This window comes from Canis lupus, chromosome 32 (assembly GCF_003254725.2).
Source record: "Canis lupus dingo isolate Sandy chromosome 32, ASM325472v2, whole genome shotgun sequence".
Classification (NCBI taxonomy): domain Eukaryota; kingdom Metazoa; phylum Chordata; class Mammalia; order Carnivora; family Canidae; genus Canis; species Canis lupus.
The window spans coordinates 28,352,750-28,366,435 of NC_064274.1; the positions used below are offsets into that span (position 1 = coordinate 28,352,750).

General features: G+C 43.6%; 1 protein-coding gene across 22 annotated transcripts in view; it reads left to right on the forward strand.

Moving 5' to 3' along the window:
• The window catches only part of SGMS2 (sphingomyelin synthase 2), a 130,414-nt gene that overhangs the window by 39,343 nt on the left and 77,385 nt on the right, over positions 1-13,686 (forward strand). For 4 of the 22 annotated variants that reach the window (XM_025465840.3, XM_049105030.1, XM_025465842.3 and 1 more), the window contains exon 1: positions 7,441-8,863. The exons of 10 other annotated variants lie outside the window; for them this stretch is intronic. The gene's annotated coding sequence lies outside the window, so the exon portion shown is untranslated. Of the gene's footprint in view, positions 1-7,440; positions 8,864-8,931; positions 9,307-9,483; positions 10,084-13,686 lie in introns of those variants that run through there. 8 more of the 22 variants (XM_025465841.2, XM_049105031.1, XM_025465844.2 and 5 more) reach the window with 2 other exon arrangements.

The window sequence follows — 13,686 nt, forward strand, 5'->3', positions numbered from 1 at the left end:
GTTGTAAAGATTTAATAAATGAGTTAGTGATATATGAAAGTAGTCTGGCTTCTTTTCAGTGACATTAGTATAAAAGCAGGTGTTATTTAATGTGAAAATTATAATTGTATATATGATACAATCTTTAGTGGCCACTGCCTGAAAACACACCAAAGATTAGAATTGAAAAAACTGAGAAGCCAAAGATTTTCATCTGTTATTATTCACTTTCCATATCTCTTCATTCCTGACTATATTTAGTTACCAGAAAGTTTTATATGATATACATATGGTTGTTATAGTATTTATTACATAATTAAGGTATTGGCTGGACACTGTCACATAGAAAGCACAACACTACACAGTTATTACCTCCTCTCATCGTAGAAAGGGCTTGTATAAAGAGGCAGACTTTGTACCCTTCCTATTAGACATTTTAGTCTGAACTAACAGCTGGGAAGTCAGATCTGCATAAAGTTAGCATGTCCTCCAGCAATATCATCCTCCTTCACATTTTAAATTAGAGAAAAAAATATATGTTTAATCTGCAATTCAAGTCCCACTCCTTTTAAGAAGGGCAAGTTGGGGGTAAGGTGATATAATCAAATATAGTGCCCTGATAAACTGTGTGGAGGAAGATGTGTGCGTGCACATTCTAATTGGAATAGAACCAGGAGGAACATTTGGAGAGGCAGCCCAAGGAGAAAGTGCATGTGGCCTAGGAGGTAAGCAGGCTGTCCAGATGTGTCCTATAAGGAAGGGGTTACTTTCCTGGTTTGAGCACCAGGCTGTGAAGTCTGGGCTTTAGTTTAGTTGGCTTAAAATTCAACTTTGCTAGAATGCAAGGTGACTGGCCTATTAGAGACTGACTCACAAGAATTATAGTCACAGAACACTCTAAACATTAGAATATAACTATTAAGCTTGTTAGTAAATTTTCTTCCTGCAGACTAGTCTGGACCAGTGACTCACACAGGGAAGGAGGTTGGGAGTAGAATTGGGGGTGGGAGCATGACCTTCCCTATTGAAAAGAAGCCTCAGTGTCCCTGGGAAAGCTGGTTACAGCTAAAATCCACCCTCCCTTCTCCCTCTGCCTCTTACCTAACCTAGCCTGCCTTGTGATTCCGATAGTCCCTTCCAGGATGGCATGATGCCAGATTTAAAATTAGTATTTCTTTAGGAAGAGTGTAATTTGCTCAACAATATAGGAAAAAAAGGTAGAGAATCCTTGCCTTGGGCTGAAATTGTCCAATTTTTTCTCAACATTAGAATTATCTAAGGCGGGATGCCTGGGTGGCTCAGTTGGTTAAGTGTCTGCCTTGGGCTCAGGTCATGATCACAGGGTCCTGAAATCGAGCCCCACATTGGGCTCACTGCTCAGTTGGGGTGCCTGCTTCTCCCTCTCCCTCTGTCTCTCCCCCCGGTTTGTGCTCTCTCATTCTCAAATAAATAAAATTTTTAAAAAATCATTTCAGGCACTGACTTAAAATGATGTCTGGAATCCCTCCCCTGAAGATGGATTAAGTCATGGGTGGGGGCTTCACATGATGATGATTCTTATGAATCAAGTCACTGTCATCATTTTTTGCTGCTGCTGCTGTTGCTGTGTTTTTCTAAGGCACTTGTTCCCACTACCCTCCAGGAGACTCTCAGAACTCTCTGCCATTTCTCATGTAGTCCCAACACTTACCCCTTTATGGTAGAAGTGAGTGGCATACAGTAAAAACAAAGCAATCTTTACATTAGCCCAGACCCCAGAAATTAGACCTGCCCTTACTTCTGGTCCAAATACTCTATTTCAAGATTCTCCTGAGTGGTACTGGGAGAGGACTCGGTACTGTTTTCTTCAGCCCAATCAATTTATTCCCTTTCCATACCTGCTCCATCCAGAGCTGTGCACTATCCTAATTGACTCCGTGGCTTCCTATCTTGACCAGTAAAGCATGGCCCCCCAACCTCCACCCCTACTGGATCTTTCTCTTTTTCTTCCTCAAAGAGAGCTGTTCAGAATTTTAAACCTATTTTCTCCTGCCTATTCCCAAAACATTGTCACGATTTGTCATTCACTGTCAAGCATATCTAAGTGCAGGTAGTTAGGGGCCAGTTAGTGGCTTTTGGATCCTAAGAGAGGAAAAGGAGAGGAGGAGGGATTCTTATAGTAATTTGGCCTCTGAATGGGACAGCTAATACAAAATGAGAACATTTGCACTGAGATTAATCTCTGCTTGATATATCTCCTGAATTCTATTATGCTAAATAAGTAGGTCTCCTCTTCAGCCTTTAGTTATATTACACAAGACTACCTTTTACTGCCCTGGCTTTGGGAAAAGATCAAGCTGTCCCCTCCAGAAAAGGTAGGGAGGGGGGTGAGTTTAGGGAGAAAACCTCCTCCACCCCACTCACCTGCCTCTTCTATCTCCATACATATTTCCATATACTTATTTCTATAATACTCTGTGATTTTCCCAGATCTCCCTGAATCTACCCATGGCTCCCTAAACCCTACTCCTATAACCTTTGAAATTCCTACTTTATGATCACAAATTCTCCTATCTGCTCAATTGTGTCTCTAAATATCCCTTATATTTTTTGGCCTTAACTGCAATCTGGGGATATGCTTTCCCTGCAGCCTGTCAAAGATATCCAATTATCTTCTCATACTCTATGTACTTTGAAGTTGAAAAGTAGGGTCTGTGTCTCTTTGATTTCTAGAGATACTTCTGGACTGAGATTATGCCAGGCTTTCATAAAGTGCCCTGCTCATTTGAGGCATTCACATCTTCTATACTATCTTCTTTCTTTCCTCGTTCAACTCATTATTAATTGTTTGGCACCTTATTTACTGTCATCTTTTCTGCCCCTTGTCTGGCCCTCATTCTGGGTAACTTCAGCATCCATGAGAATTGTTCTTCTAGTGCCCTCAACAATTTCTCTTCTTCCCTCCACCTCATCCACCCACATTTCAGGCCCTGCCATTGCACAAACTGCTCAGATAAGTAGTTCATAAATCTCACCACCCAATCTCCCGTGTTTCCAAATTCTTCTCTCTTTCCCCTAGTTCCCATTTCTGCAATGTCTACAGGATCTCCAGGCTACAAATCCTTTTACTTTTCCCTTATCCATCAGCCCCCTCCTCCTTTTGCTTTTCTCCTTGACCATCTTTTATTCCCTAATCCATTACTTCATCGACACTGTCCTAAACTCCCTCCCTCCTGTCTATCTCATCTACCACCCCCATTATGCCTGCTGGTACCCCGTGTTTGAGCACTGCTAGAGAAGGACATTCTTATACCACTAGGGCCATGACTTCAGTCTTCAGTACCATCTCCCAAATTTATGTTTTTTCTAGTTAATGTCCTTTTTTAAAAAGATTTTATTTAGGGACGCCTGGATGGCTCAGCGGTTTAGAGCCTGCCTTCCACCCAGGGCATGATCCTGGAGTCCTGGGATCAAGTCCCGCATCGGGCTCCCTGCATGGAGCCTGCTTCTCCATCTGCCTGTGTCTCTGCCTCTCTCTCTCTCTCTCATGAATAAATAAATAATCAAAAAATATTTAAAAAATTAAATAAAAGATTTTATTTATTTGAGAGTGAGCAAGAGAGAGAAGAAACAGGATTAGGAGCAGAGGGAGAGAGAAGCAGACTCCCCTGCTGAGCAGGGAGCCCAAGGTGGGGCTCGGTTCCAGGACTCCAGGATCCTGACCTGATCCGAAGGCAGATGCTTAACAGGTTGAGCTACCCAGGCGCCCCTAGTCACTTCATATTCTTATTCTTCAGTGTGACTACTTTAAACTGGTTTCATTCTTTCTAAAACCACCCACGGCTCCCACTTCCTTACTCTCAGTTGACGATGTCACCTTGTGGTCTGCAGAATGGGACCCCAGAGATGTCCACACCCTAATTCCTGGAACATGTTAGGTCACATGGCAAAAGGGACTTTGTAGATGTGATTAACATTATGGGCTTTACTATAGAAAGAGTAGCTTGAATTATCCAGGTGGGCCCAATGTAGTCACACAAGTCCTTTAAAAGCAGGAAAATTTCTCTAGCTGAGGCAAAGAGATGCAGCAGGACGAGAAGTCAGAAAGATTCCAGTTGTGAGAAGGATTCCACACTCCGTTGCTGGCTCTGGGACAGCCTCTAGCTGGCTCTGGGACAGCCTCTAGCAAGGTGGCTCCCAGTTGACAGCCAGCAGAGCAACACAGAGACCTTGATCCTGCAGCGAGAGGGAACTGGATTCTGCTAACAGCCTGAATGGATCTGGAAGCTTGCCAGAGCCTACTGATAAGAGCCCTGCTTGTCGACACCTTGATTTCAGTCCTGGTGAAACCCAGAGCTGAGAAACCAGCAGAATCTGGAGGACTACTGACCTGCAGAATGGTGAGCTAATACCTTGTGTTGTTTCAAGCTAGTAAGTTTGTAATTTGTTACAGCAGCAAGTGAAAACTGATACACACCTCCAAACTCACAGAAAAATGGAAGCATGGAGAGCAAGAATTTTAACTTCTTAGAAGCAGTCTACAAACGTGATTCCCATGCTGCTTTTTTGCCCTTTTCCCTCCTGTGGTTGAGGAGCTGTTCCTCCTCAATTTCCTTAACACTTCATTCTCCTAGTTTCCCCCCCACCAGTTTTGTGTTTTCAGGCCCATCTGCAGTGTTCTCCTTTGCCAACCCTTTAATGTTGGGCCCTTTCTTGGACCTCTTCCCTTTTTACTCTGGACCCTATTTCCAGGCCGTCTCATTTTTTTCCCAGTGGCCTCCTCATTATCTTTCCCATGCTGACTATTCTAAAATTTATTTATTTATTTATTTTTTATTCTAAAATTTATATCTCCAGTTCCACTTATGTCATGGTCTCAGCATTCCAGGATGGAGCCCCACATTGGGCTTTCTGTGCTCATCAGAGAGTCTGCTTCTCCCTCTCCCTCTGCCCTCCCTCCCCATGCAGGTGCCCTTGTGCTCTCTCTCTCTCAAAACAAACAAACAAACAAACAAAAAACAAAACTATGCTCTTTGAAGCCAGAAGTACTGGTTTTATGCCCTAGTGATATCACTTACTTCAATGTGATTTTAGGAGAATAATAATCTCTCTTATCTTTGGTTACCTCCTATGAAGAGGAGGGGATTTTGAGTACCTACCTCATATCATTGGTTAAAGGATTAAATGAGATAATACAGCTTAGTCCCTGGCATATAATAAGTACTCAGTAAATCATAGGTGTTTGGTCTGGATGGGCCTGGCAAAAATGAGCATCTAAATTCCAAATCCAGAAGGTAAACAGCCTTATTCTCTAGTTGTTCTGGCTATCATTGTCTCTCCAATGAGACTATAGACCTCCTATGTCATGAACTCCTAGAACTGTCTTCTTAAGTTCTAATGTTGCTTATGTTGCTATTTTTAATTTCAAAAATAATACAGGTTTTCATAGAAAAATGGTCCAAAAGTACAAGTTTCTTCTTCACACTCTGCCCTTCTGTATCTCATTGTCACAAGGTAATATAGTTTGGTTCTGTATTTTTTTCATGGGAGTGGTGTTTGCCAAAAAAGGTGTGTGTGTCTGCCGTGTGTATTTTCCCTCTGCTCCTTCACTGCTTATATTTGTCACTAATAAGGACAGTTTTCCTTCCTTCCTTCCTTCCTTCCTTCCTTCCTTCCTTCCTTCCTTCCTTCATTGATTGATTTCAGATATAGAGAGAGCACATACACCAACAGGAGAGGCAGAGGGAGAGAGAATTTTAAGCAGACCCTGTGGTGAGCACAGAGCCCAACCCTGGGCTTGATCTCACAACCCTGAGATCATGACCTGAGCCAAAATCAAGAGTCAGACACTTAACCAATTGTGCCACCCACGCATCCCAACAAGGACAGTTTTCTAAAGTCAGAGCCTATGGGATTATTTTATTTTATTGCCTACATAATTTCCCATAACATGGAGTTACTTCACTATTGGTTTGTTTTGTTCATTTGTTTATTTCACTCATTGAATACTACATGACAGGCACTACACTGGACCCTGGAAAAAATCATAAATAATGCTGCAATAAACATTCTTATGCAAAAAAATTTTTTTTTTCTTATGCAAAAATTTTTAAAGAAAACTTTCCATTGTGAGACTGATGTTTAGAAGATGCACATGGTGATTCTTAGATAAGCAGCATGGGCACAAAGTAGGAACTCAATAACCATTGTTGATTGAGTCAATGATTTAGGTTATGTCCAAAGTAGGAGTTATTATAAGGAGTTAAGTACTACAAATGTTTCCCTAACAATCAGTATGTTTTATCATAACAAAGAAATATCTATAAAATGATATTTACACTATGCATTGGTTTAGAAAAAATTGACAAGAACACGCTGGCCAGCTCTTTCCTTCCCGTAAAGCATTCAGCAACTATAATTTTTGGAAGGTGACTAAATCTAGTACTTAGGAAACTTTGATACATTGTAAGAACAAAAAGTTAAAAAAAAAATCTCTTTCTGTGAGAAGGACAAGTTACTATTTTTCACAACATAGAAATTAAGATGAATAACTTGCTTTCTCATATGTTAACAATGAATAAAATGTAAAAAGTTCATGCAACTCAATCACAATTACACCATTACATTTACTGGAGAATATTTAAGTGAATAATAAAATGACCTAATTATTTATTTCATAATATTTAAATCAAGGCACATTAATAACCACAAATCCAGAACTATCCATTAAACAGCCTTCCATACATGGGATGCCTGGTGGTTCAGCAGTTGGGTGAACCTTTGGCTTAGGTCATGATCCTGGGATCCAGGATCGAGTTCTGCATCGGGCTCCTGTGGAGAGCCTGCTTCTCCCTCTGCCTATGTCTCTGCCTCTCTCTCCTTCAGTCTGTGTCTCTCATGAATAAATAAGCAAATCTTTAAAAAGAAAAGAAAAGAAAACAACAACAAAAAAACAGCCTTCCATACAAAGAGGGGCCCTCCCCAGATGGAGCTGCAAGATTTACTTCATATAGTAAGACAGCAGGATGTCAGGCTTTGTTCTGAGCTTTTTAAATTTCATCCTTGTGTATAGGCCCAAAAGCCCACAACATCATTTTTTGAGAACTGTAGAAAACTTTATACTTCTCTCCATAATGTCCAAATACTTGAACCTTATAGGATATTCACCCAAACTTGCTTGTGGCTATGCATTAGAATGCAGTCCCTTTGTGTTACCAATGGACAGGATATTCAAGCTTCTGATTAGGTCTGTGATTCTCTACAAAAAAAAAATGTTGGTTTGAATATCCATTTACTTTGACTGCATCCCAGCAAACTAATCTATTTGCTATTGTCCTCTGGGCAAGATGCCTAGGCTTTGTAAAATTGAACATGAACTCCTCCTGAAAAGGAAAGATGAACCCAAGGAAAATAAACTTCAATTGTTGGTGTTCTCTTCTGGGTTCTTACCTTTCTGTAGTTTTTTTGTTGTTGTTGTTTTGTTTTGTTTTTTTAAGATTTATTTATTTATTTGAGAGAGAAAAAGAGAGAACAGGGCATTGGCAGAAGCAGAGGGAGAAGGAGAGAGAATCTCAAGCAGACTCCCTGAGAAGAAGTGAGCAGAGGAGGAGCTCCATCCCACAACCCCTAGACCATGACCTGAGCTGAAACCAGAGTTGGAAGGCTGAACCGACTGAGCCACCCAGGTGCCCCTTACTTTTCTGTAGCTTTAAATGAGTGCATTTTCACCACAGTGATGCCAAACCTTTGATTAATTTTGGGAGCCTCTTCTTTTGGGGGAAACTTCTGATGTGGCCTCTTATACTTATGTGCTTTGGTACTGCCCTGCATATTTTTTCATTAGAGTGGTTTTTAATTACCATAGATAAAGGGTTGTTTACTTTCATGATTTCTGCAATAGGCACCTAGAGATGCCTCTGGATTATTTTTGTTTTATTATATAGAATCACCCACAAGCCAGTGCAAATTCTAATCACTACCAATCATTACCCTGTCCAGAAGTAGAAAACAAACATAAAATAATCGTCATTTAAATTCAATCAAGGTTTGGCCACATTCTAATCCATCCTAGTTAGAATCTGAGACTGACCTTGTTTACTTTGAAAACTGCCCAGCAGGTGTATGAATAGCAACTCCAAGAAACCTAGAGCCTTGACCATTTTTTAAGAAGGCAACACCCTTCTAAAAACATAACTGCTGAGCTCATCAAAGAAACCGCAGGCCCCAGCGCCCTGTGCTCCAAAAGCTGCGGAAGAGCGCAACGTTCACTTGAGCAAAGAACTACTCTTTCAACTGTTTATTTTGGTTACGGTCGCTTGTCCTTAAAGAGAAGCAAATCAATTAACAGGACGAATGACATGGTAGTTAGTCACCGAAGGGAAAGTATTATTAGCCTCATTAACTTGGAGCACCCTTCCAGCTCACACCTAGAGTTAGCCGTCCAGCGGACTAACCCTGCCAGGCCACCCCGGGAGGTTTGGAACCCCACCTCCGCGACGCAGGCCTGGGCAAACACCCTTGGAATAACCGCTGACGTCCCCAAGCCCACCCACGCCCAAGTCAGGAAGCCGTTCCTGAATAAGGCAAGGTGTGGGCGCGGGGGAGGGGGGGAGGGTGATCCCTTCCCGGCCCCATCCTTAAAAGTTGCCGGGAGTGGCACCCAAAGAACTTTCCCCAGGTTGAGCTCGGCCACGGGTGCGGGAGGTCTGCTCCGGGCCCTGGGGCTCTCCGCCGGGAGCCAATCGGCCCTGCCTGCCAAGCCCCTCCTTCCCTGCACCTTTAGTGGCTGAGCCCCGGGAGAGTCGGCTGGGGTTTCTCCTTAAGAAGTCGCACCGGTTTGTCGAGCTCTGCTCGGCGCCTTGGACAGCCACGGCAGCGGGAGCGGGCGCTGCCGCCACCCGGCCGGGTGAGTCACTGTTTGGAAATGGAGTGGGCGGGCGAGGGTGTGAGAGAATGAATGATGTCAGGAGCGCGCAGGGCGGCGGGCGGGGAGAGCGGGCTGCCGGGCCGCGGTAAACACCGAGCGCCGCGCCGCGCCGCGGGCCGAGCGGGCGGGGAGACCCCGCCCTCGGCGCGCACGGAGCCGTCCTCGGCCGCCGAGCCCGGCCGTGCTGCAGCGCCGCGGGCAGCGGCCTCGGGGGCGGCGGCCGCGGGAGGCAGCGGGAGGCAGCGGGAGAGCGGGAGAGCGGGGCCGCGGCGCGCACGGACAGACCCCCGAGCAAACTTTCTAGCGGCTTCGGTGCGGGGGGCGGGGGGTGGCTGCGGCGGCGGGCTCCGTCCCCCGGCCGAGTCCGCGCCTGGGAGCCGGTGCCTCCGGGCTGGCAGCGGCGGGAGCCCCAGCTGGGAGCGGTAAGGAGCGCCCGGAGGGGCCGGCGCGGAGGTGGGGCGGGGGGGTGGGGGGGACTGGGCAGAGGAGCGCGCGCCGGGCGCCGCGCGGGGAGGGGGAAGGTGGGTGGCGAGCGCGGACGTGGCTCTAATTCGGCCCCCGCGCGCCCCGCCCGCCCCAGGGCATCCTTGGTCCGTGTTGCCTGGGAAGGGGGTTGGCTGTGTGGCTGAGTCTCCTTGCGCTGAGCTTTCGTCTCATTCATTTGCAACCATTTTTCGGGGTAACTCGGTCCTGGCGTGGAAAGGACCCAGATTAAACCATACCTTGTCCAAGCCACTCGGGAGGGCAGGACTGAAGTTCAGAAGGTGGAGGAGGGACGGTCTTGCTCTCTTCCGAGAGCCACTTACTGACGATGTGTGAACAGCAGTAGTCCAGCCCTGGGCTGCCCACCCTCAAACCTTGGCATCCCCGAGCCACTCCGCTCAAGGAAAAGGGAGGGTTGGCTTCTCCGCGCGGATGGGTGGGCATGGACCCGTCTACCCCTCCCAGATCCGGATCGTCGTCAATAACCCGCGGCCACCTCTTGAAACAACTCGGATGTGCTGTAATCTTTTATTTCTATTTTCAATCTTTGCCGTTCTTCCGTTTCATCTTGTCTGCTCTAATATGACCTCAAAACGTTTTGACGTTTATGCTACATTTTGAAGAGCTTCGACTGTGCAGTGACTCTAGGTTGGGCATGGATTTTGAATGTGAACTTTGCAAATCCTTGGCGTCACTCTTAGTCTCATCTATTAACGGTAGGTTCTAAGTTCTGTTAAACATTGACTCAGTAAAATGGGACTGTAACTACAGATGATAGGTCTCTCTCGCTTTAAAACCCTCATTACTCTCATAGTGTCTGGCACAAAGCAGACCCCAACAAATTGTAACTGTTTACATATAAATAATGGTGTATTCCAGAGCTGGCATGGCTGACAACCAATTAATGTCCACAAAATTTCCTGCCTATAAACCTGGTGGGCTGAGGTTCAGCCTGGGAAATCCTTTGGCAAGTTCCTTGGATCTTCAGGAAGTTAAGCATTTCGTTGTGGATACCTGAAAGGCTTTTGGTTGCAACCCGGTTTCACTGGAACTGTCGATTGCTGTTTAAACTGAGTCAGAGCAACCAGTGAAAAGTGACAAACCTAGAATTTGCAGGAAGACTGGACAGATGGAAAACTCTAACCTTAACCTTTTTTAAATTTTTTTCTCCAAATAGGCAGTACGGAATTTCCTTTTTATAGTCCTTTCCTTGATTTGTCCCTTGTCTTACCTCACAGTAGTCTTCTGGTTGAAGTGTTGTTTTACGAGTTAATATTTAATTTGGTTTCTTTAGTTTTCATTTTTAAGTAAAGCCGGTTGACTTAGGAACCTGGAGGGAAATACTGGACACCTTTGGGTTGCTGCCTCCTGGCCTCAGTTTCTCTTCTCCTGGGATCTTACAAAAGCCCGAGGAACTATTTGGAAGGATAGGAAGTATTTGCTTGGCTGTTATTGGAAAGATTTGTTCTTAACCATATCTACAACAGCTTTTAGGGTTAAAGGTCACAGGTTTTTAATACCACCTGATGTGGAAAGGTCTTGGGGGCCTTGGAATCCAGGAGGCTATCTGGTGGTAACTTACTTGCCATATTTGAGCAAGTGACTTAAACTCTGGAAATTGGGGAGGACTTTAAACAAAATATGGGGCAAAATAGGATTAATCTTACATCTATTAAAATATACAATGGAATACAAATGGGAACTTTCTCTTTTAAAGAAGTGATACTTTTAGGGTTTTTTTGGGAGAAAGTGACAATTACTGAGAATTTTAGATAGTTTTGGATGAGAGTAGCCTACCCACCTTAGTTCTCTTATGGAGGAATTGAAGCCTCTAACCTGAACTATCACATTTATTCACTTCATTCAGTTGTTAAACATTTAGTGAGAAGCTACTATATTCTAGCCACTACAGTAGGTACTAGTGATGCTAACATGAAGATTTTGTAACTGTCCTTGAAGCTTCCGGTCCAGTAGAGAGCGCCCCTCACCTTGATGATGGGGTGGGGTGGCGGGGGAGGGAAGGAGCAAAAAAGGCGGAAAGGATGGGGAATTGGGAGGAAACCAGAAGTGAGTAGGCTCCCTCCTGTAAGCTGCCTGCTACTGGTAACACAAGATCTAGTGGCTTTACAATGAGTCCTGAATTGGGGCTCATACATTCTTATGAGGCTGAACAATGCAAATATGCCTTGCTTTGCCCAATAAAAATATTAGAGATAGACCATTAAGAAAAGTGTGTTTTTAAAGATTTTATTTATTTATTTGAGAGAAAGAAAGAGCAAGCGAGCATGAGCGAGTGGGAGAGCACAAGCTAGGGGGAAAGGCATAAAGAGAGGGTGAAGCAGACTCCTCACTGAGCAGTGATCCTAATACGGGGCTTGATCCCAGGACTCTGGGATCATGAACTGAGCCGAAGGCAGACACTTAACCAACTGAGCCAACCAGATGCCCCCATTAAAATAATCTAAATGAACCCCAGAACAAACTTGCTTAAATGTAATCTGAAGGGTAAATTCAGCTAAGCCAACATTTATTTACTGTGAGCAAAGCACTGTGGTAGATTTTTGAGAAGATAATCACTGTGTGAGAATATTCTAACTTATTACATTTTCCCTGTATAATAAGTAGTATATTACTTATGGAAGTTTAAAAGTACAGATTAAACAAACCAGCAGTCACCCAGAAAATCACTTAATGTTCTATCCTCAAATTCTTTTTCACCTCTGTAAAAACATACGACACAGAAAGCTAACATGTATTAAGAACACTGATTTGGAGAAATAACTTTCCTGAAGCTGCACTGCTAGAAAGCCATTCTCTACATAACTGAGTTTGTTTCCTACACACTGTTTTCTAACTTGTTTTTTTCATCCAGATACGGACATCTTTATCACTAAAATACTCCTATACAGCAGCTTTTATAGTTCTCTATTATATGGCTGCATCCCAACTGAACCAGGCCCTTGTTTTGGGACAGTTTGTTTCCAGTTTTACTATTTTAAGCAACTCTGCAGTAAGTATCTTTCTAGCTATATCTAAGTGTATATCCATGATGATTTTAGTAATTTTGCATTTTAAAAAGTGAATTATAGGGCACCTAGGTGGCTCAGTGGTTGAGCATCTGCCTTTGGCTCAGGTCGTGATCCCAGGGTCCTGGGATCGAGTTCCGCATCGGGCTTCCCATGGGGAGCCTGCTTCTCCCTCTGCCTAAGTCTCTGCCTCTCTCTGTGTGTGTCTTTCATGAATAAATAAAATCTTTTAAAAAAATGAATTGTGATGTTTAAAGTAGCTGCCTTTTTTTTTTTTTTTTTTACCATTCTTACTCAGGATTAGAAAACTTTCTCTTTAAAATGTAAGAGTTTGAATTTGTGTTCCTTTAGTGTTTCTCATAAGATTTCAGCAATAGGATCAACATTCTCTGTGGAGCTGCACAATAGGTCAGTAGCTCATTACGCAAGGGATTTATCTGATGAAAACAGAACACACAGGCTTTCTTAAAGAGATATTTGGCCTTGTATTTTGTTCTTAGCCATAAAGCTAAACTTTTGTGGGCAAATAGAGCAGAATGGAGGAATGCTAATTTTGCCAGGTAGCTCTCTAAAAGAAATTCTTCTACAGTTTGCCTTTTGAGTACCCAGTAAGATGGACAAATTAAAAACTTCAGACATTGCATTTAGCAGATTTCTAACTACACTAGGTTTAGACTAAGCTCCATCACTTTTAAATAGGTCACCTTTTTAAAAACCTTATGAGTTTGTTGTTTGATCTCTTGAAAAGCATATCATTGGTAAGACATTTTGGGGTTGATTTAATGGAAGTGCAATAAATTTCCATTATAGGTATAAAGCATTTCTTCATTTAAGGATCCTCAAGTTTTATTATAATATCATACCCTCTTTGCTACCCTGAGGCAAAATTTAAATTTGGTTTGGGTTTATATTTCCATTTCCAGGGCTGGTTACTTTATCCTCACAGTTTTGATAAAGGATGTTGGATTATGAGTAGTGGTCAGTTTACCTTCTTTGTACAGAAACTTAGTTCGATTTATTAATTGCTAACAACAACTTGTAATTCAAAGCAGAATGTAAAGAAACAGGTAATAGAATGAAAGTATAAAAGGGAGGGTGCCTGGGTGGTTCAATCAGTTAAGCATCTGTCTTAGGCTTAGGTCATGATCCCTGGGTTCTGGGACTGAGCCACACATCAGGCTCTCTGCTCAGCAAGGTGTCTGCTTTGCTGTCTCCTTCTGTCCTTCCTCTCCCCCGCCCCGTCTCCCACTTGTGCTCAAGTGTACAAAGGGTAAGCTGTTATTTGCAGATTGG